This window comes from Lampetra planeri, chromosome 1 (assembly GCF_965212315.1).
Source record: "Lampetra planeri chromosome 1, kcLamPlan1.2.h2, whole genome shotgun sequence".
Taxonomy (NCBI): domain Eukaryota; kingdom Metazoa; phylum Chordata; class Hyperoartia; order Petromyzontiformes; family Petromyzontidae; genus Lampetra; species Lampetra planeri.
This window is the reverse complement of record NC_136107.1, coordinates 21,570,462-21,594,312: the sequence shown is the minus strand read 5'-3', so window position 1 is coordinate 21,594,312 and position 23,851 is coordinate 21,570,462.

Genomic DNA, 23,851 nt, shown 5'->3' with positions numbered 1-23,851 from the left:
AGGGAAATAAGTATTTGACCCCTCTGCAAAACATGACTTAGAACTTGGTGACAAAACCCTTGTTGGCAATCACAGAGGTCAGACGTTTCTTGTAGTTGGCCACCAGGTTTGCACACATCTCAGGAGGGATTTTGTCCCACTCCTCTTTGCAGATCTCCTCCAAGTCATTAAGGTTTCGAGGCTGACGTTTGGCAACTCGAACCTTCAGCTCCCTCCACAGATCTTCTATGCGATTAAGGTGTGGAGACTGGCTAGGCCACTCCAGGACTTTAATGTGCTTCTTCTTGAGCCAATCCTTTGTTGCCTTGGCCGTGTGTTTTGGGTCATTGTCATGCTGGAATACCCATCCACGACCTAATTTCAATGCCAATTCAGGTATCAACGGTTTTTTTCAATCCGAAACTCCAGCTCGAAACCCTCTGGCTCCTGTACGCAAAAAAGTAACACTTTTATTTCAGTCCGTTCCTCACTGCCTCCACGAATTTGAGCTCCTTCACTGCTATGATATAAAATCAGGGATGAGAGGGCCTATGTGTCAACCTGCTTGCATTGAGCTCTCATCAGCTGTCTTGGCTGGGGATGCAGTTGGTAGCATCCTAATGACTTTTACTGGTAGGAACGAAGTGAACCAGCCTACAATAGATGATATCGTCCGTCCGTCCGTCCGTGAGCAACATCGCCCCCTACTGCAAACACTTGGCAGGACCCTACAAAAACCTTTAGACTCAGTGACGCTTTCCTGGTTGAACAAGTGTAACATTCCCTTATAATTACCTGAGATAGCTTTTAATTAAAACATTTAAATTAAAAATTAACTCACAGCGGCCTAAAGCCTACAGCTAGGCCTAAAGCCTAGAACTAGGCCTCTAACTCTCCCTTCGTATCGTCCGATTAGGTGTAGCAACATCGCCCCCTACTGAAAACACTTGGCAGGACCCTACAAAAACCTCTACACTCAGTGAGGCTTTCCTGGCTAAACAAGTGTAATAATACATTATGTTTATATTCTTTGGTTATTCGTTCCTACCAGACCACCCCGCAGGGACCTGTTAATAGGAGGTAACTGCCGGATTAAGCTAGTGCGGGGCCTGTAGCATATGTTATAAAGGGGCCCTAAATAATAATAAAAAATATATTAAAACACAAATGTTTTACTTGCATAGTAGAGTAATTGTATTTTTTCATCTGCTATACAGCCAGATAATACGACAAATCGCTAACCTTAAACACCTAGTCGTTCATAAAAGTTGAAGGCAGTATAGTACTATAGTAATAGAGCAAGTGCAGAGTCACTGAACCGGAATTGATAGCTTGAAAGCATTCAGCGTGGAGCCCTTGAAAGTGCGGGTCCCGTAGCATATGTAGTTACTTTTGCTACTAGGATAAACCGGCACTGAAGGAGGGGTTGCTTTTTCCAGCTCTAACTGACATCATGCACCACAATTGCATTTCCTTAGCACCGGCCTTGAGGCCTATAATACAAAGCCGCCAGTTGCTAAGTACACCAATAATAATACAATTACAGATGAGAGCAAACATATCTGTATGCAAGCGATGTTATAGGAACTTGTGAGAAAAAAGAATAGCGGGGCTTTTAAAGTCGAGCAATATGGAGAAAGAGACGGAAAAATACAGTCCTTTAACATGGTGATTGAAGACAGCATGGACGAACGGTCCGTCTGGTAGCTTGAGGCCTTGACATTAGCAGAGGTATCAGGGTGTGATGTTCGTTGGACAACCGATTGTGGCAGTAGCGATAAGAGAGAGAGATAAGTAAGCGGCAGTAAGAAAGAGGGGCTGTGGAGTGAATAAGCGAGCACAGAATAATCATTAAGCAGTAAAAAAACATTCAAGTAATCACGTATAATCATGATATTACCTTCTTCTTAGGTTTTTTCGGTAAAGTCACGTAGAAAGTAAAATAAAATAAAAACAAAAATCACGACGTTTCAGAGGCAACACAAGTCTCCGTCATCAGGTGGGACCGTCACAGCCAGATTAGCTGTATCAAGTGAGGCAATGATTCAAGATGTAATCCCTTAAAAGCGAGTTGAGGGGGGAGGGAGAGGGAGGGGGGAGCTCATCAGACTATGGTAGCCAATGAAAGGAACGTATCGGGAGGGAGGGGGGGCGAGGCCAAAAGGGTGGGCGATGGACGTGGAAGCGCTTGTGCGCAAGCGGCCAATTACTGCACACGCCAACACAATGGAGCGATTGTGTGCAAGCGGCCAGCCACTGCACCCGCCAACACAATGGGCAGAGAGGAGGAGGCGAGGTCTAATACACATGATAAACAAAAGAACGAAAATGATGATGGGTACAAACTTAGGGGGAGCTCATCAGACTATGGTAGCCAATGAATGGAACGTATCGGGAGGGAGGGGGGGGGCGGGGGGGTGGGGCGAGGCCAAAAGGGTGGGCGACGGACGTGAAAGCGCTTGTGCGCAAGCGGCCAATTACTGCACACGCCAACACAATGGAGAGAGAGGGGGAGGGGGGGGTCTGATACACATGATAGACAAAAGAACGAAAATGCCCATGTTAATACCAATGCTGGCTGAACAATGAAGAGAGTACTGTTAAAATAACTGGGGATGTTAACACTCGGTAAAGTACAGTAAAATAGTGCCTGTCAGATAAGATGGTCCAAAAAATTTGTGATTAAGTCTTTTTTGCGTGGTTGATAACATCTTTCCAATGGTTACTAAGTTTGTACCCATCACCACGGTTGAAATTATGTCTGTGTTTGTATATTTGTATGGCTTCGTGTACAAACCTTTGATGGTAGCCGGGAGGTTTGCAGAGAACCTTGGTCTCGGAAAAGACAATTTCATGAGAGCCCACCGAGTTGTAGCAATGATCGGCCACTTTCACGTCCGTCGCCCACCCTTTTGGCCTCGCCCCCCGCCCCCCCTCCCTCCCGATACGTTCCATTCATTGGCTACCATAGTCTGATGAGCTCCCCCTAAGTTTGTACCCATCATCATTTTCGTTCTTTTGTTTATCATGTGTATTAGACCTCGCCTCCTCCTCTCTGCCCATTGTGTTGGCGGGTGCAGTGGCTGGCCGCTTGCACACAATCGCTCCATTGTGTTGGCGTGTGCAGTAATTGGCCGCTTGCGCACAAGCGCTTCCACGTCCATCGCCCACCCTTTTGGCCTCGCCCCCCCTCCCTCCCGATACGTTCCTTTCATTGGCTACCATAGTCTGATGAGCTCCCCCCTCCCTCTCCCTCCCCCCTCAACTCGCTTTTAAGGGATTACATCTTGAATCATTGCCTCACTTGATACAGCTAATCTGGCTGTGACGGTCCCACCTGATGACGGAGACTTGTGTTGCCTCCGAAACGTCGTGATTTTTGTTTTTATTTTATTTTACTTTCTACGTGACTTTTCCGAAAAAACCTAAGAAGATGATTCCTTGCAGTCACGAAAGCTTCAAATCTAGAATCATGATATTACCTTGAAAATATAAAATATACAATTATGTTCCATTACATCTAAAACTGAGCCATCAGTACTCATATTACTTTAAAAAAGTAACTCTGCTAGCAAGTAGTTTATAACTTAGGTCTTTCTTGCAAAATAAAATGTTGTCTCAATAGACTCTCATTTGGTTAAAAATGAATAGTGTGTGCTTGTGTACGTGTGTGTGTATTTCGTCAGCAGTGTTCCCAATACAACTACAACTATCCCCTTTCACCCATTTGGGCTGAATGAAAGCCCATATACTATAGTGCCACTGTAATGATTGCCTTCCTGTTAATGACCAAATCTTCCCTACGAGCTCCTGGGAAAGGGGTCCATGATTTAGACAGAGTGGCAGATGACACTGTTTGTAACACATACAGGACTTCCAGGTCCATAAAATACCCTATTTGCAGGAAAATCACTTCTATGACTTGAAACAGTGGGCAAGTACAAAATAAATCTGAACTGACAGGAAATATATTGTACAAATACATTATCAATGAAATATAGTCAACTTCACTGGCAAGCAAAATATCAAGATATATATTAGGAAGGACTGTGTATGTGGTTGTGTGCATATATGTACATGTATTAATTGTACTTTCCAACAGCACCACTTTGTTCAGATAATGCATTTTGAGTGTTGACATGATCACTAACAGTGGCATAATGACATCAGAAGCCTAAGTTCGATTCCTGGCCAGTGGAAAACTGTACCTGAACATGGACTGGGTTTCCCACAGGTCAACTTAGCATTAAAAAGCACCTCGTGTATTATGGCCAATATCAGCAGTGGAGACAAACAGGTGAATATAGTTGGTGCTGTCGGGGAGACAGCGTCTGAATGAATGACATTCATTCAGATGCTGTCTCTTCAGACGCTGTCTCCCCGACAGACCTGCTCTTCACCTGAGGACGGCTGCTTGCGTTGTGGCCGAAACGTCGTGAGAATTATTTTATGTTTTATTTTTTATTATTTTATTACTTCCCTTCTACGTGACTTTACCGAAAGAACCAAGAAGATGAATCCCTGCAGTCACGAAAGCTTTAAATCGAAAAATAGTTGGTGCTGTTTAAACCACTGACACAATGGATAACAAACTTCACGATTATACCGTAGCTCAGAAACATATTTGCTATACTGCCTTCTATACATTATTTTCATGATAACCACAAAGAAGAGATATGTGAAGAGGATAACTATGAATGTCACATTTATAGAGCTCCAAAACATATCATACGTTTTACAAATCTGATATGAAACTGGTTTACTTTCATAGCATCTACAATAAAATGGTTTTATGTGAGGACTCACTGTTTAAATAACTTTACAAGATTGTTCTAGTCAGTGAGGTGGTGATGGTTGAGAGGCAGAAATGTATTTAACCTAAAGAATGTAATCTAAAAGCTATCTGTATTTCCTGTTGTTTCATAACTCATTGTGAGCAGAGCACACAAATACACAGATTAAATAGTATTCACCTTTATAATATCAGTATGTTATGGCTTCTACAGCAACAGTGTCAATATATAGGGTGTTTAAAAAGATGGACCCGATTTTATATTGCTATATCTTTGCAACCACGAACCGCCCATGATTTTCAAATGATTACGCTAGATGCCTCTCCCAGCGTACAAACAGCCCCTAGCCTCAGTTATTCGCAACACACACTGCCACAACGTTGGATAGGTCGGACGTGACCCCAAGACTTGGTGATACACCCTTGGCCCCCAAGATCCCCAGACATCACAGCATGCGACTTTTTCTTGTGGGGATACGTCAAAGACCGTGTTTTTGTGCCACCATTAGCGACTAATCTGGATGACCTCAAAAACAGAATCACGGCAGCGGTGACTTCAGTGGAAGACGACACTTTGAGAGGCGTTTGGGACGAATTCAACTATCGTCTCGATGTTGTCTGTACAGCAGGTGGAAGACACATAGATAATTTATTATATGGTTTGTAAAACTTGATAACTCATTCAACCGTTTGTAACTTTTTGTGTAATTGTAACATGTTGCCATCGTGAAATATACTGCTGTGAAATTTGGTATTTTTTTGTAAAACACCCTGTAGATAAATCGTGTAACCTGTAAAGTAAAAAATAATTAAATATTTCGGGTATATTTACTTCTTTATAGAGGCTTTACTGACGTAAGAATCCTTTTCATTCAGGCTTACTCAGGATGTTTTGCATGTGGGAGGGAACTGGAATATCAGGAAAACCCACGCATACGAGGACATACAACAAAAATAAATAAATAAATACTGATCTGTTAGCAAGCACCCTACTTTCTGTATTACCTTCTACATACATTAGTGATTTTCACATTATCCATTAAATCTATCTAAAAATGTTCAACTACAAGGCATGAGCCAAAATTATGCTATGGGAGACATGCAGATTTTCATAATGATTGCGTGTAAACCAGACGCACGGTCAACACGACTAGAAAACCCCAGATTTCTTGATCATCTCATTAACAATGTCCTTTGGGCAATCCTTACAAGTCAGATAGCATCTGGCCAGCCATCGTACTGCATGGCATGGGGTTTATTTTGCCAGCACAGAACTTTTGAAGCAGATGTGATGGGTCATTGCATTGGCCTAATTCCACCGCCATGCGATGGAAGATGGGGGAGCAGCTGGCCACTATACGATGCGCTTGCATTCAAAATATCTCATTTGAGCCATCATTAATTCCGATATATTTACATTGACACCATTTGCCACACCTGATGGCGAATGAGCACCACTTCATGGGACGTCACAAGAAGTTGAAGCACAGGTTTTTGCAAATGAGACTATCTTGGCATCTTGAGTTCTCACCTTGTTAAGTAAAATAAATCGAGAGACTGGTTGCTTACAATGGGAATGGGAAATGTCTACGACTCATTCCGTGCCGCCAATGAAGGTAAGCAATGCCCCAGTGGGTCATTTGAAAATCTGGTGGTATTCATTTGTATCTCTATCCCATAGCCATGGTAATTTACATTTGTATTTGGGTGTAACGATTAACCGGCATGGAGATTTGATGAATATTCATGATTCAGTCAGAAGATTCTATATAAGAATATATTACACTGTGTAACATAAAAAATATTTTTTTTGTTCCTGGGTAGTAAGTGTTTTTCTAATTGCTTATGCATCAAAAGTACAGAAAACGGCTATTATTCCCCACAAACTTTGCTTTTGTGACCAGGACACAAAAGCAAAGTTAATAATCCACTCCATTAATAACACTGTGTAACAAATTTATGTATTTTTTGTTCCGGGTAGTAAGTGTTATTTCATAATTGCTTATGCCTCAAAAGTACAGAAAATGGCTATTATTCCCCAAAAACTTTGCTTTTGTGACCAGGCCAGTGATATTTTGAAATTGACCTATTTTTAATGAGAAAACGTGTGCATTTGTGTATTCTCGTTCACGTAATGTCCTGGTCACGAAAGCAACGTTTGTGGGGAATAATATCCATTTTCTATACTTTTGAGGCATAAGCAATTAGAAAATAACACTTACTACCCAGGAACAAAAATCGTGTTACATAGTGAATTATTATTTGTCTTGTTTTAATTATCTTGCCTGTATTCTTTCTAATTACTTCCATCTGGTTTGTACGTTTTTGTTTGCTGCAGGAGTTTAAATATAACATTATCTATTGCTTATGAATGTTGCGACTTATATTTTCCACAATCACACGTATTATTATTTTGGTGTAAATAATACATCAGTATACCATATATCAATCATTTTTCTCATGAATTGAAAAACATACATTATTACACATTTAATTTTGTGCATGCTTGGTGAGCCTTAAGAATGTATATTGAATGCATAAATGCGTCATCGTATCCCTACCTCTCACGGTGACACAATTAAAGTGTGCTCGACCCTAATATTAGAGCTTTTGCTAGTTATATGCCAAAGGTATCTAACATGTGAAAGGCATCTGACACCTTCAAAACAGTGTTCATGTTGTCACAAATGTTCTGTTACAAATGTAGCGACAGTGTGTGTGTGGAGACAGGGCGTGTGTGGAGACAGTGCAGGTGCAGGGGCAGTGCGTGGACTTATTACAGGTGATTGGTAAGTAATAGGGGGCGAGTTGTGACAAGGGGGAATCATCAGGGAAGTTTGGGAACGGGCCAGTGAGTTCTAGAGAGGGGGCATGGCTGGGGGTGGGGTGAGGGCCACGCCGGGGATAAAAGGAGGCGAGGAGTAAGGTTCGGAGCTACCGTGGGATCGGGGTCGTCGCTGTTTTCACGCCATCGCTATCTTCACGCCGTCACTGTCTTCACGTCGCTGCTGTCTTTGCATCATCGTTATCTTCGCGTCGTCGCTGTCTTCGTGTCGTCACTACTTGCGTGCCATCCCTGGCCCAAGTTATCTGAGTGTCATCCCTGGCCAAGTTATCTGCGTGGGTGCGCAGACAATCCTTCGGATGAATCAGAAGCCATTTTGCAGGTCTTGAATGTAGGTCTGGGAACAGCTCTGGTCCAGGCAGGTATGGTGTTAGGTCACGTGATGGCTCCATGTTATGAAGCTGTCAACATCGATGCGGGGGATGTCATAGGTGTGGTGGAACAGAGAGCCGAGTCGGATGGGACATGGGCTAATACATTGTGTGCAGAAAATCAAAATTTATCCCAGGCATAACAGAACAAATTGCGATTGTTGATGAAGGAATTTTCGAACATATTGAATCACAGCAAATTTGATATTGGTTGTACTTTGTTGCTGCAACACCTATTTGACAGAACTCATCTCGGTTGAGTCCTGTAGAAAAGGAACATGTACAGTGAAGGAAATGTTGGCGGCTGATATAGTTTCACCCTCAACCAGCCATTGGGGAGCCCTTGTGGTGTTGGTCAAAGACCAGGATGGAAGCTTAAAGTTTTGCATCGACTTTCATAAATAAAACAAAGTCTCAGTGGCAGACACTTATCTGCTTCCACGTATGGACGATTCCCTAGACGCGTTGTCGGTCACTCGGTTCTTCTCCACATTGGATCAATTGCCGGGGTTTTGGCACATACTCCTGGATGAGTCATCTAGATCAAAAACTGCATTCTGAACACCTCAGGGACTGTGCCAATTTAATTGTATCCCAATGGGATGGCAATCGGTACCTGCCACTTTCGAGAGACTTATGAATTTGATCCTGGCGGGACTGCAATGGGACTCATGCCTCATTTACAAATGTATGACCACACACGATTATGACATAATCGTGTTTGGTTATACATTTCAGGAGCATTTGCAAAGGTTGTAGCAGCATTGAGTGACCCGGCACCAGCCGGGGTGGTCACACATAGGGGCAACACTTTGGGCCTCACCCGTGCCGAATGGGGCCAGCTACAGATGGAGGATGTTTCCTTCTTGAACTTGTGGCGCCGCGCTGAAACAAACCACAAAAACCTGCCCCTAAGGGAGTTTAGTGGTTCGTTCTTCAAGAAGGACTTTTGATGAGGTGGGATGAGGTTTCACAACATCGATATATAGTGGACCCCACCTCCATGTGGGGTAGGTTAACGTCGGAAGTATAAGAAAATCATTTAACGCACCTCGGGCATCGAAAAATATTGCTAACCCTGCAACGAGACTTTTATTGGCCTGGAATGTCAAATGATGTATACCATCTGGTCAAAGGTTGCACTGATTGCGTGCACCAAAAGCCACCATCAAAAAAGTCTCAACCTCCATTGCAGTTTATCACAGCGTCCCGAAATAACGAATTGGTTGCGCTTGACATCCTGGGACCTTTTCCGAATACACAAAAGGGGAATAAATTTATCCTGGTCGGGGTAGAATATTTTTCCTGGTGGTCAATGGCTTGGCCATTGCCTGACCAAATGGCTGCATCCATTGCCGATGCATTTTTTCACGGCTACGTGATGGACAAGGGAGCCCCCGAGCAGCTTCTCACGGATCAGGGTCGGAATTTCTTATCCAAGTTGTGCGATGTACTGGGTATGAAAAAGATTAGAACGTTGTCATATCACCCTCAAACAGATGGTATGGTGAACGCCTGCACAGAACCTTGACATCGATGCTCTGTCAGGCAGTTAATGAGGCGCAGACAGATTGGGACTTGCACGTTGCGGGAGTCTTGGCAGCATACAGGATGGCCCCACATGCCTCTATGGGATTTTTCCCGTTTTATCTTATGTATGGGCGGGAAAATTAACCCCCCATAGAGGCTCAGTTGGGTATGGCCTCAGGGAAAAAGAGATCAGCCATTCCCGTGCCCCTGCAGGTTACGCTGGGTCATATTTCTAAAGCTCGCGAAGCGGCTAGAGAAAACACTGCCAAGGCGCAAGCTGCTAATGAAAATAATACGGGGCGGCGTGAGCACGTGCTTCCATGGGCAATCGAGGAAAGGGCATGGTTATACTGCCCACAGGTGCCACTTGGTACGTCCCCCAAGTTACATCAGCCATGACAAGGTCCCGTTGAGGTGGTAGAAGTCAAATGGCCACAGTGTGTAAGAATACAGGCAGAACGTCGCCGTTGGTTTGTTGACCATCGTGCCTGAAACCATATGTTTATCCCCCTATAAACTGCTTATCCCTAAGTCCTGTACGGCCGATGTTTGGTGTGTCCAACGAGCCAGGGAAGTCGGCCAAGGAAATTGTGCCTCAGGAAAAATGCGTTGTGCTGCCCACAGTTTCCAAGGCCCTGATGTCTGGGGTGTCACAAGAAGCCACCACGTGCAATGGACCGCTGTCTGGGGCCTGGTCAAATTCTTTCGAAGAGTCCAGGGATGAGCCTACCCTGGAGAGTTGCAGAAATCCACCCAGAGCGATGGACCGGCGTCAAGGACCCGGTCAAAGTGTTTGCGATTCTGCTAGGCGAATCTCCCAGGTTTGTTGTGGGTTATTAGTCAGAGTGGGTTAGCACACGTACATTGTATTGTTAATTGTTTCTGGTGAGATGGTTTACGCTGCTCATCCATCATTAATAGGCCATATGATAACGATCATCGGGCGTCGGATTATTTTTGTTATATATGCAGTTCTTCTGCCCTAATGATCGTCGGATGTTGAGTTATTGTTTTATGCAGTTCTTCTGCCCTAACACACTGTAAAAATATTGTTAATAGCCGAGATGGCTACATTTTTAAGAGAGGGGGGTGTAATGTAGAGAGTGCGGGTGCAGGGACAGTGCGTGAACTAGTGGTCACGCGCGGAAATGACAGGTGATTTATAAATAATAGGGGGCGAGTTGTGAAAAAGGGGAACCATCAGGAAAGTTCGGGAACAGGCCAGAGAATTTGAGAAAGGGGGAGTGGCCGTGGGCGGGGTGAGGGCCACTCCAGGAATAAAAGGAGGCGAGGGGCAAGATTCTGGGCTGCCGTGGGATCGGAGTCATCGCTGTCTTCACACCGTCGCTGTCTTCACGTCAGCACTGTTTTCGCATTGTCGCTGTCTTCACGTCGTCGCTGTCTTCGCATCGTCGCTTCTTGCATCCCATTCCTGGCCCAAGTTATCTGCGTGTCATCTCTGGCCAAGTTATCTGCATGGAGCACCCTAATCAAAATGAAGCGACCCTCTACAGTTCATGTCATTACACAAGTGTGCCACAGGGATCGCCTTCCTATATTGCATCAACCCTGGGTACCCAAGAAAATGTTGGGTTTTAACATTACAAGTTCAAGTTAGAAGGTCTCAGTGTCTTCCTCCTCACATGTAATCAGGAAGTGCTAGTGCATTTTGTTAGCTCTGAGATAGTGGTGGGAATTGCATGCTTTCTTGCAAGGGGTTGATTTCTCCGCAGGAAAACCCAGTATTGACTTCCCACAAAGTGGTCCTCATTTTTTTATAGAGCCTACAAGGATGACAGGATAAGCTAACCCACGACTGGAACTTATATGTGTAACTTTATGACTGAGGCAAGCTCACAGACTACAGTATCACCCAGCCACATTTTTACACAAGGTAATCAAAATAATGCTATTGAAGCATGGCCTTTACCCACTTCTTGGCCACACAACTCCATTCCTAACCTCACCTGGATTAATGCCGAATGAAGGTATACCATCCCCGGGTGAGTCACCATGCCACAGTATTATGGAGAGACTGATTGTGGAATTATTGAGATGGAGAGGCAAAGAGGACGGAGTGGAATGGGAGGTGAAAAAGCCAAGTTGTTCATGATGACACAACTGGGCATGGGCGAGCTCAGTTTACATCTGTAAAATAAATACATCTCGAGCCTACTTGCGACGTATATTGAGGAAATGCAAGATAATGTTTCTGCCATTACCCTTGAACAGTAACTGATACGAGTGATCATTTGTTAGTATGTTCAGGTGAGTACACGCAGTTTATTATAGAGTACAGTACGTGAAGAAGTGATATCTGACTTGGCCTTGGGCCCCCTCTTCAACAACCAACACAATGGTGAAGCATGGTCGAACAACCGCTGTCACTGACACGGCATAGGAAGGCCTTCATGTAGTGCACAATACATCATTATTAAAAAGATAATTAATTGCGGTCTAAGTACGCGGAATGCCTTTATACTCTGTCTAATAACACGCACGTGAACGTGACTGCAATAGCATTCTGGACATTAACTGTGCACATTGTGTGGTGTAAAAGGAGGACTGCATAAACGCTTTAAACCTGACACCACTGGTGTGAGCTGCACAAACCACAGCAGAAAAATAACTGAAGTATTTTCGTCACAGCCAACTGACAGATGAGGCCGACAGCTTCCAAATGCTCATAAAGAGTGTGAGGGAAATGCTCTTCTCCATTGGCAGTGCTGACACAATCAGGGAAATTCCACATTCTCGTAGTGGTGGGCAGTCTCTTAATCATCAGCAATGGCCAATCCACCGCTATATAAAGACCTCCTAGTAAAAAAAATTGCATATTTCACGTGGTAGAAAGCAAGAATACCCAGAGAAAACCCGGTAATACGAGCAGCTGAAACTCACCAGTTTGTTTGATCAGGTCAGAAAGCAATCTCCTGTACAGCCATCTCTAGACCAACTCACAGCCTTCTAGCATGGGAATATCTAGCATACGGTGACCTTAACTTTATCCAATAACCCCAGCTCCAAATTACAGGTGAACGGGTGAGAGCCACCACACAAGAAAAATCACAAATTAATTTTAAAGAATTAAAACATTTAATCAAAGGCTGTCCTACATGTGTTTTAGGAAAACTCGGAATGTAAAACAAGGTATTTTTGACCGTATGCCTCGTCTTGGTTTATTGTTGGTGGTAGGTCAATGTGTCCTGTGATCTCAACGTTTCTGTGAAGCACTATGCTCCAGCTGAGATGTGCACCGCAGGGCATATTCACAAATATTCTTATACTCACGCTGCTATTTGGAGACAAATTCCATGGCAGAAAGAATTTGCTTTGTAGGTTATTTCTTGAATAAATCAAGATACTTCGTTTTAATTGGGAACACATTTACCAATTTTACACAAGGGTAAAATGTGTGATTTGTTAAAATGATAATAGGATCCTCACCAGAAAATGACTACCTTGGCAAAACATTTATATAGATGGTAAATCAAACAGGCCATAGGTCTGCCTGATTACATGAGCATTGGGTCGCCATTGGCAGCCCTGAGCCATTTGTGGAATTGTCCTATTCCTATTGCGTAGGCCAGAGAGTTGTTCTCGTTAAATTTACCCTGGGGAGGAGTGTGGGAGGGAAGATGATTGGTTGAGGTAACCTCCAACCAGGATTTGAACTCACAACACTTGAATTTAGCGATCTGCCACAATGCTACTTGACAAAATACATATTGCACTCACAGACAAAATATATTTAAAGACAAACAAATGACAAAATCAGTACATTGACAATACACTTTATATATGACCAAGTGGGAACGTAGCTCAGATACGGTTGTCAAAATTACATCGTGAAACTGAATGGTTGTAAATTCAAATACCAGTTAGGGAAAGACTCATCCCATCATTCCTCCATAGTTAATATCATGAATGCAGCATTATGGGAAGTCAACAGTGATTTTCTTACAATCAACTGGCCCCATTCATTGAAGTGTAGGATGTACACCGCTTCTGTAAATGCTGTCAATGGAGATGATCACTGCCCTGCATTTGTTTGAGCAATGAGAAACGTTGATGACCTAGGGGCAGGCCAGCTATGCCACGTTTAGACCCTGCTTGCCACTTATATTATGCATTATGGCCAAAAATCAAGTCCAGGTCACCGAGTTCATAGTGCAGTATGTGAATGACTATACTACCACTTCTCACAGAATGAAGTGTTTTATCCTGAGCACTTGCATTTGAACGTCAAGCATTCACCTGACATGAAATAGGTCACAATATTTATTTATGTATTTCCAGAGTGGTGTGCAGCTTCGAATAAAGTAACACATCTATCTATAGGTCCTCAGGTTTTCGTGAGTTGAATGGTCTCAGCTAAGATGCCAAAGACTGCAAAAAAGGCATATACACGTTAGTAATTTAACCTAATTAGACCCAATCACGCTGTCCTCATCAGCAGATAAGGCAGAGAGAGCAGATTAAGTGAAGGCTTGTGGTTGTTTTGAAGATTCTCAGAGGATATCAAATTAAGGCTGGCGATATCAAGCCTGGATCTTTTCAATGTGACGTGTAGACACAGCACTGTACATATGGTCATAGCACAACTGGGATATTAATTATAACTATAACATTACAAAACATGCAATGTTTATAGAGTCACAATGTAATCTTTGTAGAAATGTGATATGACCAAATATTCACAAATAGGGTATAATTTCATTTAAATGAAGGTCAGAATGTATTAGGTAAATACAATTAATTAACTAACGTTGAGGCTTTGAGGAATATACACTTTCCTATGAAAAGCCTTCTAGTTAGTGTAATAATTTTAAATAAAGTCGTGGGAAGTAAAATGTATTCTTGAATATTCAGTTAATTGATTAATGTATAATATTTGACAGACATTATAGCTGATTGTTGCTATTCTTACGAGTTTGGATTCTTCTCTAGAATCATCTCTGTCAGCACCCTTTAAGCCAGTCATGGAATTTCCACAATCCCTCTGGCAGGGGTGAGTTTCCATAGGACAGTTACCGTTGACTTGCCCGCAAAGTGGCATATTTTATCATCTTGTGAGCGATTAAAGGTTTCATCAATCTCCATCCGAGATTTTAACACTCAACCTTTTGACTGCACAGCTGCACACTCTATTGCTGCACCACCTATCCAAATTGCACTGCTAATGCTCACAAAATATATTAATGAGCAGACTTCCCAGTATCTTCAAACGTACAGAGATCGTTTCTCTTTAAGAAGCATCATTGACACAGGTATACATTGTGCTAAGCGCTAATTGCGGAATAATGATGCGATTCAAAATAGTGACTCGTGTTGATATGCATTGAAAATAAAATATGGAAAATCCAGAGAGGCTACAGGAACATGCTGCCTGTAATCTCGGGGGGGGGGGGGGGCTGAATTTCCTCTGCCAATAACTTTCCATAAAGATCACAGCATTCAAGTCCAGTTGCTCTGCCCTGATAATAAGGTTCATCAATAATTTTACTGCTCATTAGTTGAGCAGCAGCAAAAATTGACTGTGCGATGAATTAGCAATGGGTATAAAATAAATGCACGCCCCATAAACGTGGCTGTTAGCTGTTTGATGGGAACAGAGAAGGGGAAAAACACATTTGGGGAACTCTACAGCTGCAAGTAGTTATGATAACTCATTGAGCCTGAAAAATGAGTCATGGCCCCACTCTGAGCCTCTCTGAGCTGCGAAATGTGTGTGCTCTCAGTTATTTACGGTTGTTAGCCACTGGTCACTGTGACTCCACGCAGTGATTTTCCAACATGAAGCAGTAGTCTGGCTTCCTTTCGTGATAAATGCTCCTCTGCCAACCGAAGCAAAAATGAAGCAAACTAGACACTGTAATGTTCAATTAAATTTGTAAAAATAAAAACACTGTACTACTTTCTGCATCCCACAGTACATCCTTAGCTGCCATTTTAGAGATATATTTCTATTTTTTTTTTTAAAAGATAGACATGTTGATGGCAGAAATACGAGCACTTTGCTTAGATTGTTGGTTCTGCAGTGTGTGTGGCAGCTATTGCTGCTGCTGTTGTTCTCCTCACTCGAATCCAAGCTGCTTTGAAGAGGCATCCCGACTTTTAAATCATAATTGGAATCAAAATAAGAGTAGTTACTCTCTCTCTATATATAAAGTAATGTTCCAGCACATGCTAAGTCACAGTAATATGTACACTGAGAGTGTAATAATACGGGATTACTACTGGTAGGTGCCATTGTTAAGTGGATTACAGGAACACGCTGCTCCCAAATATTGCCAAACGCTAACGCTGGCTCGCATCTGCGCGTGAATTTGACAAAGTGACCACGATATGCAGCCTGTGTGGACGAGGCAGGGTTCCCTCCTTTAAATAGCATCACCATCGCGCGGCGAATCCGTGTGAGAAATTTAATGTAATCCGTAACCCTTAGCAATGCGTTGCACATTACTGTTCATTATTTCTAATGGCTTGCCTTCCTTTTCAGTCGTGCGTTCATTTATAAGGACGCTGCATCATGCACATGTGCATGATGTTTCTTTGTGTGTGTGCTAAGTTGAATGTGTTTGAGTACTGGCATGATTGGGGTAAACAGACAATGTTGGTGGATCATGCAGAGATGTTTTGTTTAGCATGCATGAGACTTCTACTTGCCTGCGGGGCAATGAGGTGACCTGTCAGAGACAGCTCAGCATTTATTTTTAATCACCCATCTGTGTGGGTTTTGAGTGTCACATCCTCTTATATGCCAGTTTATATTTTTCATGAGAACTCAAGCTTCTCTCTCACGTGCATTTTGTTTCAGAAGTAGCCCAATATTCCAAGCAGAACACTCATGAAGCATGTCACAAGACTCGAGGGGCGTTCCTAGATACATAAACGACTAATAATAGCGTGATGTCTGATTTCATAAAAAATGGTGGGGACGGCCACGTGGTGATCTGGCCAAATTTGTGTCGTATGGCATGACCATTACACCGAGACTGACAGCAATGTGGCATAGTGTCACAATTAACAGTCATAATCACTTTCCTGAATACAATCACACCTCACCCTTTACTAAGATGATTATTGTTGAATCAACAGTATTAACACAACTGCACCCATAATCTGCAGTATATCTAAGACTCACTCTAACCCTCAATGCAGTATTTACTAAGGAATATTAGTTGGCCAAAACATTAGTACAAATGGTTTTCCTCTCTGTGACATAATACTGTATTTTAAAAAAAAAATTGCAAAGCAGAGTTCGTTATGCATATATCATAAGCAACCAGCAACACAGAGAGCTGGAGTAAGGATAATAATTTGTGAGTTGACAAGCGTCTTTAACGAAGTCAAATGGCTGCATGTTGTGTGGATTAAATTAATTATCCACACGTGTAAATCCCACTTTAAAAATCAAAGCTGGCATCAAGACACTCGGTTTCTGTGAGCGTACTTGTAGATCGTTTTACCAGAGATAACGAGGTGGTTGGAGAGTTGTAGCAACAACTGCGATTGTAGTTGTAGAATAAAGACAAGTGGGTGACAGGCTGATGACGAGAGAGAGGTTGTTGTGAATTGATGAGTGTAGCATTATTAACGAGGAAGACGTGATTATTATAGTTTCCACCTAAAAGAGCCAAGTTTAAATAACAAACTCTTTCGTTACAGCAGTGTTCATATATTGGTCTCGCCAATGCTTTAGAATAGCAGCAGATACTGCAGAAGTTAGTTGTATTACCAGACACTTTTTTTAAACATCACAAATGTTAAAAATATATTCATATACTGCATATACGAACTGGCAATTGAATGCCCTGTTCGGTACGTTCTTATTATTCTCCTAGATTTGAAGCACACAGGAAAATTCCACTGGTGGACGTTAAGTGCGTCCACGGAACATGCCACATGCTTTGATATTTTTAGCAATGCAATTTGCTGAAGTACAGCTTTAAGTTTTTGAGTGATGGGCCAAGCCCTAATGCCAGGGAGGCAGCAGCACTTCTTATACAATTTCTGCTCGAATTGCTTTTCCTGGACACCTTCGGGCTAATTCAAGGTGTGTCCACAAGAGCCACTCGAGTCTAAGGTTGAATATGACACCTTTGACCAACTGGCAAATGCTGGGGCACCCATGCAGTTCTGTACATGTATCGTCCGCACTCATATTTAATGAGTGTGTAGTGGCAGTTACACGCCTATGATCCAGTGACTTGGAAGCAGGGTTGGTGGATCATGCGAAGATGAAGCGTATCAAGTGAACGATGAGCCCACTTTGCATGTCAATGAGACGCCTAAAGGAGGTTGGACAATGTATTAAGTAGTTTGATTACTTATTTGAGCAAAATTAGCTTGTGACCTGTGTGTGCAGAGTGTTATCCCCTCATATGCACTGTGGTTTCTCTTAGTTCTCCCTGTTTCCTTCCACATGGAAAATGGTCGAGTAAATAGTCAAATATCCCACTGTAGGCTTTTTTAAAGAGATTATTCAGACTCTGAGAAGGCGTTGCTGGATAAAGGCGTTGCTGGATAAAGGCGTTATTGTTACGAATCACATAATCTGGCTGGTTGGCACTGCAGTTAAACCGCTTGACTCCCAATGATGAATGTGTGAGTTCACACCAAGGAACAGTGTGCGGTCTCTGTGTTTGTATGTAAGACGGATGGAGACTGATTTGGGGCATATTGTGAGCATACTAACATCAGCACGCTCAGCCCCAGTTCCCTTTGGAACTCCCCAGATACTTAATGGCTCAGGTCTTTTTCTGTGGAGTTGGGCTCCATCCATTCACGCAGAGAATAGAGCCAACATCCTATAAATACATTTGGTGCAGTCACTTTTACAAAATTTCTACCTAATCCCAGAATTCCACAAATCATGAAACTAAAGATCCCCTTGGACTTTGTCATTAAATATATCGTTGTCTAGAAGCTGCTGTGCATATTAGGTCCTCTTCTGGGACCATTTCCAGCAGTACTCGTGGAACAAATCACACTGGAAACTCCAGATTATTTTGGTGTGTGAAGGTTTTCTCCAGATGCTACTTTTTCTTCCAATATGAAAAACAAATACTTGTATGAGGAATTGGCTAAATATTACTGGGAAGGACAGACCTTTGAAGAGCCCTGAGACTCTATGAGGCTTCCCTAGTTATATTTAGCATCACAGTTTTTACTGTGGAGGCCATCTTTCCCTCCTTTCTCTGGAGTCAATAACATGAGGAGTACTTTTCAGAAAATCCAAAAAGATTTCGCTATTGAGAGAATGGCCTGGCATACTCACGTGGAGTTTCGCCACTGTCTCAGGGTTGCCAATGGAGACGAGCACCCGTCTGCAGGCAATTTGATTTGCAGTAAATACGACACGTGAATACCAGCCTACGTGTGAAACTACCAGTGTGGTGTTTATATTTGGTCATACTAGCTGGTCATATACCTATGTTTCCGGTGATGTTTGGGTCAAAAAGGCAGTGTTTATGGATTTAAAAGACAACAATAGATCAAATTATTCAAAACTATTTGCTACCCCTTACTACTCTGTTTAATTAATCACGAGGCAGATATTGTGCCAGTGTCCATCAGTGACTTTAACGGAGATGCTTGCATAAATGGCTAAAGAAAAAAATCAATTGAGTGCCATTTGAATGTAAGATTTATTGTTATTAACTGAGAGGGTGATGTGTTTTTTTGTCGTTTCAAGGATCGCTAAAATTGCCAATTGTGATTGTTTAAGGCACCGGTGACAGCTTTGTAGCTTTGCCAATTAGTGTTTAAAAATGTGACTGCTGAGTAAGAATGGGTGTGAATGTAGGCAGTAAGGTGATCACAGTGTAAATCAGGGGACTGCACTTCACAGCCTGCCCTGCAGAGTTTAATCCAGGATTCAAAACCTGTAGAGACGGTGTAATGATAACGTTGGAGGGGTGCTGGTGCAATAATTCTCAACATAAACTGCCCAAGCCGACATATGCTACAGGGAACGTATTACCTAACATTGATTTATGGTTGTGCAATGTTTTTTTTATGTGACACAGTTGTTTTTGTTCTAATTTCTATTTTCTTCATTGCTTTACTTATTCTTTTGGATTTAGTCATTTTGGTGACACGGGTCACTCTTGAAAATTAGACTATTCTGGTCCCTTGAGATCTCACACCTGCTGAAACAAAATAAACATGAAACCAATGCATTCATATCACACCCTCTAAGCCGATTTATAGAGGTGTAATATATTGATAATGGGGTTGTGATGTATTGTATTGATAATGGGGGTGGATTGATAATTGCTGGGGGAGGTTTATATAATTTCTTTCTGGATCAGCACCGGCAATTATATCTGCCCAACAGTCGTTTGAGCACGGAGACATTGATTTTTCATGATGCTGTGATTTAAAATTGTAGTCCCGTACTGCACTGTATTTAAAAAAATATTTCATGGTGTAAATGGTAGAGGAAAAGTCAGCGTTACCGATGGCTTATAGAGAGATATAGCAAGTGCATGAAAACAAACATTTGAGCACTCCAGGACACGTTGTTAGCCACAATCGCAATTAATAATTGACAATCCACCCACCTCCCACCGAAGGATCATAGCCTGATCGTGGTGGTGAAGTTTGTGTATTCCAATAACCCTCAGAGCTATGTCTCCTGGAATATTGTACTCCTGGTAGGGTCTCCCTTGGCGGACAGGTCTGGGGGGAGGTTCCAGACAAATAGCGGTCCAAAACCCCTCCCCTCATGAATGGTTGCAAAATACATAAATCAGAGAACCTCGCCCGGACAAGGGATTCCAGGACACAACCCTGAAGCCAGGCCTGGGGGTGGTGTTCGCCGGCAAGCACCTGGTGGCTAGGTGATCCATATGACCCGGTCGGGCCCAGCCTGAAATGGCTACGTGGTGCTGTAGGCCCACCATCCGTAGAATGAAGGGTGAGGGGTGGGTACGATGCCAGTATTGCAGATAGAGAGGGATGGTCTCAGACGGACTGGACCTGGGACGTCGAATGTCACGTCACTGGGGAGGAAGGTGGCAGAGCTGGTGGAGGAGGTGGAAAGGTACTGACTCCATATACAGCATTGGCACTGGAACCAAACTTCTCATGCGAAGGTGGTCTCTCTGCTATTCCGGAGTAACGCCTGGTGAGAGGCCTCGGGTGGGTGTGGGGATATGCACAAACCCCCGGCTGGATGTTGTTCAGTTGGAGTTTATCCCAGTGGATGAGAGGGTCGCCTCAATGAGACTTCGGGCCCTCGAAAGGAAAAATCTGACTTTTGTCTGTGCTTATGCACGAAACAGCAGTTCAGAGTATTTGGCCTTCTTGGAGACAGTGGATGGAGAGGCGTGATTGGGAGGAATGGCCCCCTTGATCTGAATCCGAACAGGGTGATATGTTATTGGAGTTCTGCGCTAGTCACGGAATGCCAATAATAAGCATCATGTTCGAACAAAAGGATGCTGATATGTGTACTTAGTACCAGAGGACCTTGGGCCGAAGGTCAATGATTAACTTTATAGTTGTATCATAAGACCTAAGGCCATATGTTGTGGACACTCAAGTAAAGGTTTGATCCATCATGGCTGCTGAAGTCGCTGTGGCAGTCGAGGGCCTTCATAGCTGCAAAGCTGCTGGGATGGATGAGATTCGCCCTCGTTGTTGAAAGCAGTGGACAGTGTAGGAGTATCGTGGTTAACATGCCTCTTCAATATTGCATGGAAGGCAGGTACAGTACCTCAGGATTGGCAAATTGGGGTCGTGGTTCCCATTGGCAAAAAAGGGGACCAGAGAGTGTGCTCCGACTACAGAGGTATCACAATCCTCAGCGTCCCAGGTAAAAGCTTATGCTAGAGTGTTGGATAGGAGGCTCCGCCCAGTGGTCAAGCCTCAGATTCAGGAAAAACAATGTGGAGTCGGTCATGGTCGTGGAACAATGGACCAGCTCTTTACCCTCTCAGAGATATTTGAGTGGTCATGGGAGTATGCTTCTCCAGTCTACCTCTGCTTTTTAGACTCGGAGAAAGCATGTTACCGTGTTCCCTGCAATGTTTTTGGGGAGGTGCTGCGGGAATATGATGTACCAATGCCGCTTTTGTGCAATATACAGTCACTCTATTTCCGGAGTGAGAGCTGTGTCCGTATTCTTGGTGTTAAATCAAAAGTCGTTCATTGTGGGTGTTGGACTCTGCCAAGGGTGCATCTTGTTTCTACTCCTGTTTGTGATTTTCATGGACAGGATATCAAGGCATAACCAAGGTATGGAGAGTATCCAGTATGGAGGCATGGAGGTGGCACCGCTGCTTTTTGCAGATGACAATGTCCTCTTTGCCTCGTCAGTCTGTGATCTCCAGCATGCACTTGAACGATTTGTATCTCAAACTATATGGGGGACATCAATTCGGTTAATGACCTGTTGGTGTGGACTTTGTTAGAGTTATCCCTCATAAGTATCGGGTTTGTTTGAATTGGTCAGTTTCATATCACACGCATAAAAAGTCAAGCTTCCACATGTCTAGTATTGGAGAAACACAACATGTCAACCTTTGGGAGAGTCCCAGGTGTTTGCTAACGTCACTGGTGTGATTTTTCATGCTTTTATTAAGTTCTGTTGAAGACCACTCAAACGTGTCGATGTATTAGCATAGACTTTGTTACATATGTCCTGCATTCAAGTGTGCACTTCAAATTGCTGTCTAATAACCATTATTATTTAATACTATATGCACCCAGTTTACTTGATCTAATCGTTATTATACAGCATGTATAACAATGTTCAGCTGCCAGGGGATTTTTTCTTTCAAGCTGAAGAGCATGTTCACTTGAAATGGGTTTGCGCTACTTTAACTCTCACTCCATCATTTGGCCTGGCACTGAAATCGTAGACCATATCTTTGACGGTCCTTTGCATAGTGCAGCAAATACAATTCAGTAACCCTATCCTGTCTAATTTTGGTTCAGATAGGGTTCAGTAATACTATGTATAGCAGGGTATGTTAAATGTGATCAAGTCCTACAATAGGCATTGCTTACATGCTATTATGAGGCAACGTTTGAAGTGAGATTTGCAAAATAAACTTGTGTTCTGAATTGTAAAAAAAAATTACACGCTAAAGAAGCCTTTAACCGATTCTCAAGACCAATTTTCATGAGACCTGCTGGAGACATTTTAGCCAAATTCTGAATCTGAGCCTTGAAGCTCAGTATAGTCTTGCTGGGTAAGTAAAACATTATTATCATTACTCTTTGGTTCTTTCGGTAAAGTCACGTAGGTAGAAAAAATAATAGATCACGACGTTTTGATCGCCACACAAGCAATCGTCTTCTGGTGGGAGAGAGAAACAGGCTGCTGAAACAAGTCCTTATACTGGTAGGAACCTCCTGGTTACACCAACCCACAGGGGATTATTGTATCCGTCCGTCCGTCGTGCATCCAAAAATGGGAGGGGTGGGGCTGGGTGGAGGGGGGATGGTAGGGAGGGGCTGGGTGGGGAGAGTGGGGAGAGTGGGGCTGGGTGGGGGTGGGAGGGGTGGAGCTGGGTGGCGAGAGGCTGGTCACCCCGTGGTGCCCTTATAAAACTCAACGTTTAACCTACTCACGCCGGCTTGTGCCCGCCCTCACAGTCGGGCATATTTGCGGAATACACCACGCCGTCGTTGACCATGGCCATTGACCGAGCAACCCAACGTTCCTACCAGCTCCCTCCGCAGGAATGTGTTATATAGAGCCGAGAGGGGGGGAGAGGGGTTTGCCGCATCAGGCAAGAGGATGGGGGCTAGAGATTGTGCCTAAGCGAGTGGGAAATCCAAAGATGGGAACCGAAATGGGGGGGAAGGGGGGGTTGTGGTTGATGCGACAGCTGTGGAGGTGGCCATTGTATTGTGAGATATTAGCATGTCAATGTAAACGAACCGACGCAACGGTGGCTGTGCTAGTGAGACATCCAGCTCGTTAGAAAACGAGGGGAACAAACGGGGGACAACACCACATCGAGGGACACCCACGCACAGAAAGAGACACACACAAAGAAAGAGAGACACACACCAGAGAGAGACACACACAGAGATACACACACAGAGAGAGAAAGAGACACACAGAAAGACACACCCACACACATAGAGAGAGACACACCGAGAGGCACACCACGCACAGAAAGAGACACACAGAGAGACACACACAGAGAGAGAGACACAGACATAAATTCAACCGAGAAGATTGGTACAAATTGAGCAATCATTGGAAGGACGTTATTAACCAGGCAAAGCCTTAACTGGTTCATCTTCTTGGTTCTTTCGGTAAAGTCACGTAGAATGTAAATAATAAAATAATAAAAATAAAACATA